Source organism: Eucalyptus grandis, chromosome 6 (assembly GCF_016545825.1).
Source record: "Eucalyptus grandis isolate ANBG69807.140 chromosome 6, ASM1654582v1, whole genome shotgun sequence".
Classification (NCBI taxonomy): Eukaryota; Viridiplantae; Streptophyta; class Magnoliopsida; order Myrtales; family Myrtaceae; genus Eucalyptus; species Eucalyptus grandis.
Window position 1 is genome coordinate 342,691 of NC_052617.1, and position 6,000 is coordinate 348,690.

Here is a 6,000-nt window from a genome sequence, read left to right on the forward strand (position 1 = left end):
CATTTGTTATTATCATTCATTGTTTTAATAATGAAACTTAGAGAAAAAAAGAGCAATCCCCTCCGTCACCTAGGGTTGGTGAGGTCGCTAGCCCCCTCCAACGGTGGCAACGGCAGTAGCGCCTAGCCATGGTCCCTATCTTTTTTTCTTTTTTTTTTAATATTTACATTTTGACTCCTTAAGTTTTTGAAAATTTTTAAGATTGACCTCGTGCGTACTAGAATTGCATGTTGTTATTTCGGATTTATGTATTGGGAATAGTTGATCATGTGTTGGATTTTTTTGACACTTGCTGGTTGCGTGTCAGACATGATATGAATGCTCCCGAAGAGTATTGATGCTACATAGGTGAAGCCCTTGCTGGTTGTGGGCGAGGGTTGTACCATACTGTTAATGTCATCCTTTGATTCTCAAATATCATTTTTAGGCTCTAGGGGGGCGCTAGGCAGTTTCACGTGTGGTGGTCAATGGGTACTTTTTCCCCTTTGACTCTGATCGGAACCCGGAAGGAAAGCTGGCGGAGACAATCTGTCTGCACAAGCCGTTTGATTTTTTTCGCAGCTGCGGCTGAGCCGAATCAGTTGGGCCCGAACTGTCTCCCCCACAACCCATTTGCCGGTCGGACCGGGCCCCACGAACGTACGGTCCCCCGCAAAACCGCGTGAGCCGTTGTCCTGTCCTGAAGCGGTGCGGAATGGTCAACAATTGGTTATGGGGGTGGTTGGTCCTCTTGTTGTGTTGTGGCCAGTGGCCAGTCCTCGTCCCTACGCCCCTCTCTCTTGTCCTCTTTCTCGTACGCCCGCACGATGCCAAATTTTGGTGGGGTAAAAAAGATCCTACCGATGTGGTTAAACCGTTCATGTGAGCAAGTCGGCCAGAATGAGCATCGGCTGTTTCAGGTCAGTGTGGCCTGAAGATCGAGAGGTGTGAGCGGGGGTAACTCGGGGATGAGGCTAAGGTATTCCTCATATACCAGAACTCGACCGAGTTAATCGTTGGATTTAGTTAAAAGAATGTATCGTTAGATCTCATTCTCTTTGTTAACCAGAATCAGCGGTTCCTATTAAGTCAACTTTTAACCGTTGATGGTGTTTTGTTATCCAGAATCAGTGCTCGTGTGCAAGTATGAGCACTTCAAATTATATTCTTTGTCGGAGCGTGTACTAGAACCCTGATACTTTCACCATCTTCTTCTTATGGTTCTCCTTTTTGTTGGAGCACACAATAAAAACTCGATATTTACTCGATATCTTCATTTGAGAAGATTATTAAGAGGGAACTCAAGTCTGAGCTCATCAATATACTTAATTGGACTTCCATTACTCAAAAGTTTAAATTAATGAGTTATGATACAATCTTCTCCTCATGTATGATTTAATGTTAGGTCTACTTCTTAATAATTCAAATATTCTTCCGTATCAACATGTCTCAATTAGAAACTCTACTTTATTGCATGTGTTGATCGTAACAATTAGAATGCCCGCCATCATTCCTAATATATTTATCTAAACCAAATCATGAAGATTGCCATCAGGATTGCGTTGTTACATTACACCACCCACCTCACTCAAGTTTCTTTTGCTAGACTAAACCATGAAAGCTACATGGATGCTGTGCTAGTAATGAGATTCTTTTGATATATTCACAAAATACCGATACACATTGGGAGTATTTCACTGATACAAAATGCCAATCAACTATTGGTTCTATACCATCTGTTGGGAGAGTAACTACTAAGAGGAAATCCAAGTCTAAATCCATCAACATATCTAGTTAAACTTACTTTTGTAAGATTTTGTGGGATAATTGCCAATTGTTTTAAAAGTTTAAATTGTTAAATGAAGACGTACTTTAATATTTTAAGTATTTTATCATTTACCCTCATGCTTAGTTGGATCTTTTTGCCTAGTGCTAAGCGTTAACTAAAGGCATAGAAGATTGAGAAAGATTTGAACTCTAGACCTCCTCCTTTGATACCGTGTTGGAAAGTTAAACCCAAAAGTTTAAGCTAATATGTGAAGAAGACTACATAAAAAGAGAGCATTAGGACCCATTGTCAATTGATGTGGGATAATACTTCAACACCCCCACTCACGTGCAAGCCGGATTACGAGCTACACATGAAATTTTGACTACGCAACTTCGCACATTCATATGGTATTAGAGTCAATGCTATCCCTTTCAAAATTTCATGTGAATGTGCATAGTTGCGTAGTCAAAATTTCACATTTAGCTCGCAGTTCGGCTTGCATGTGAGTGGGGGTGTTGATATATTATCTCATATTGATTGACAATAGGTCCTCAATGCTCTTTATATTCATGCGGTCTTCTCCACCTATTAGCTTAAGCTTTTGGGTTGGACATTTTAATAATTTTTACTCTAAAGCTTAAATTAATGAGTTTTGGACCAATTATGACATATTAATTACTTTACATCATACCAATTTTTCTATATGAGACTTTCTAACATGACTCACACATGCTTCTCAACATATGTTTTGTACGATTTGCGTGACTCAAGTAAAGATCAATCGTTTTTGGAGTGATTTTCATTAGCTACAGCTAGGCAAGTTTAGGGTTTCAAATTAGACCTCACACTTTGGGACCGGTGTGTGATTATTCTTGTGTATGGACGTGTTTGCCCTAATTTGTCCGATGCGTTGTCCTTTTATTACTACGCTTTACAAAGGCTTACAACGTTTTGTCGTAAAACATTAAGATAATGCAATTCTTTTTAACATTTTACAACTTTTTATAAAGGCTTATGATGCTTCGCCGTAAGGCAATTTAAAACGCCATTACTATTACATTATTTTAATTTTTCGTTAGTTTTCAATGTTCACAAAAGCGTACAAGATTTAGTCGTGATCCATTACTTAACGCCGCAAATATTGAGCAATGTAATTTTTTAGTAGTTTACGAATTTTACTAAGGCTTATGACGCTACACCGTAAATCGGAGCAAAACGTTGTGAATATCCCAAAATATGTAAGTTTTTAAATATCTTACAACGTTTTATAGGAGGCACGACATCAACTTTTAAGACATCGCAAAATGTCATACATTTTACCTTTATTATTATTATTATTATTTTTTTTCATGTTCTACATGGACCTAAGATAATTTTTAGGTTAATTCTTTTGTGTTCTCTTCACGAGGCACAGGAAATATTATTAAAATTTTCATTTAAATAGGTTAAGAGCACTTACATTGTGCTTCATTTGAAATTTTAATATTTCTTTTGCACTGTTCCCATAGTTTTCTAAAACAAATCTTTTGCTGATTTAATTTGTCCAAGATATTTTAAAGCTTAGAACACATAATACTACATGAATTTCACCAAGCATAATCTTATGCATCGAATCCTAGTCGCTCCATTCTTTATTTCTCTTTGGATTGCTCCATTAATCCCCTTGTCATTTGGGTCACCAAGAATGGATTTAAAAACCATTATGTTTTAGGAATAATTTCTGTTCAGAATTTTTTTTTTTTTTAATTCTGTTTCCTAGACGAGTTTCTAAGCATTCAAAGGCATTTGGTAACTGCACAAAATTTCTATTCATAGAATAAAATGCATCGATACAACCTTCAATTTTTTTTTTTTTTTTTTTTATAACTTATAGTTATTTTTAATTTTTTAAATAATTTATTGCATTTTTATCTTTTTTCCTTTTCTTTTCTCCTTCTTCCTCTAGCCAGTTGTTGGCCATAGGCCATATGAGGGCCGGCGACCTCATGGGCCTCGCCACTGGCCAGGCGACACCTACCTCACTAGGTGAGGTTGAGCCTCACCTAGCCATGGCGAGACTTGGGTTGACAAGACTCGGCTTTGTCGGGTGCTTGGCAAGGTTCCAACGAGGTTGTCGACCCTTGTTTAGTTGGTCACCGCCCATCGTCGAGGCCGACGACTGGCTAGGGGAAGAAGAAGAAGAAAAGAAAAGAGAGAAAAAAAAAAGCCAAAAAAGGCTTGATTCTACTGTTATTTTTGGAAACAAAGAAATAACTAATTTTTACTTTTTAATTCTGTTCCAAATTTATTCCTAAAAATAAAAACGTTATCAAACGGATTTCTGTTCTTTTTTTTTTTTTTAGGAACAAAAGAATAGAATAGACACTACTTGGCAAATTACCAAATAGGCTCTAAAGATTATTTATTTTGGCTAAAAAATGATTTGACAATTTTCACTTATAATATACACAACATGAACCAAAGTGTAGCCCGTTTGCATTGGCTTTTAAGCCTACTTTTTGGCTTCTTTTTTTTTCTCTCGATATTTGAATTTCTGAAAAAAAATGTCTTACCTATAAAGAAATTATGGAAAAATATATGTGCAAATCTATAACTGCAAAATCCTTCAGAAAGGTGTATAAGTCGGGAAAAAGATCAAGAAGCAAATAAAAAGTAGACGACCCTCTGTCAACTAGAGCAAGTTATTGAAGAACCTAGAATGATTAATTTTTTCACCTACATTTGTTCTGGTACCAAAAAGGTTTGTCGCGCTCAATCATTCCATGTTTGTCTTGTGGCCATAAAAACATTTCTTTTTAACATAATGAGAAAGGTGGGAATGGACGACCGGTGATCTTCTCTCGGACGTTAAGAGGTTCATTCCTGCAATCAAAATGTCCCGTTTGAACAATATGCATCGTTTGTTTTGAGCGAACCCAATGTCGTAGCACCACCGATGCTTGTCAGGATGATGACCGTTGAAGACAAGTCTGAATGATAACAAATCTGACAGGAAATTGAGTAGGAAGATGCTAAATCCCAGGTTATCGACGACTCATAGCAACGGTCGCGAAGAAATATGGGGTAGGGGCGTTGCATGATCGAGCATGACCTAGATTTCAGGCCCAAATTTATAATGCATGGCTTTTGCGTGGTGGGAGTGGCTATTTTACCCATTGAGGTCGGCAAAAAAACAGTAATATCCACAAGGACCTTGCGGGATTGACTCACTAGCAGTTGCAAAAGTGGAATACCGTGTGGATTAGGTCCATGACATTGGTGGTGTGTTTCATGAACTCAGAGTTTACCTCCCTAGGGCTTGCACACTGTGAAAGACACCCATGTTGACGCACGCTGGTCCGGATGATCCTCGGATCTATTCCCATGCCCGATGAGTTGAATGTGGTCGAATAGATTATGCATGTAGATCAATGTATGCGATGGATATTTTCAGATTTGGATCTTAACTTGTTTACATGGACTATGAACGCATCCACAAGGTGCACGCATCAATTTTTTTGGATCCCCGTGCTTCTCTCCCCTCCAATCATAGATCAAAATCGTTCCGACTAATGTAATGGATATTACATGCTGTAACGTCATCCCCAAAGCACCCTTCTTTCTTCTGTTTCTCTTACTTTACCCATTGGATAATCCAAGTTTGATGACCCTAAAAAGCTATCTACAAGAGTAATATTATATTAATAAAATAATTACGTTGTATTACATGATACGATTGATAAAATTATAAACTAATAATTATACGAGTATGATTATGTACCATAAATATAAGTTGACATTATATTATTTACAATAATACATTGTTGTGCCTAATACAAAAAATTGTATATTCTTAGAATCCAGCTCAGATATTGCATAACCTGTAAAATAAATTAACACAATTAAGCATTTTCAGTCTATTATCCTGTAATAATACAAAGAGGGGTAATTAAATTAACGATGCTTGAATGCCTCTTTCGCCTAGTTGATGAAAGATAACTTACTTGAAATAGGGGAGTTATGTTGTAAATAAATACTAATGCTCTGCTATTGTAATCAATACATGATCACTATATATTATGAACTCTACTATAATATGACTAGCTATGACTTATATAATTTTATAATAGTCACAGCATAATGAGTAACATTGTTACTAATTTGTTAATATATTAGAGAATAAGGATCTTTTTGACATCATATCTCCGTTACTTTGCTATTATAGTGATGGACCAAACTGAGAATAGTAGCAATTCCATCACCAAAAAACG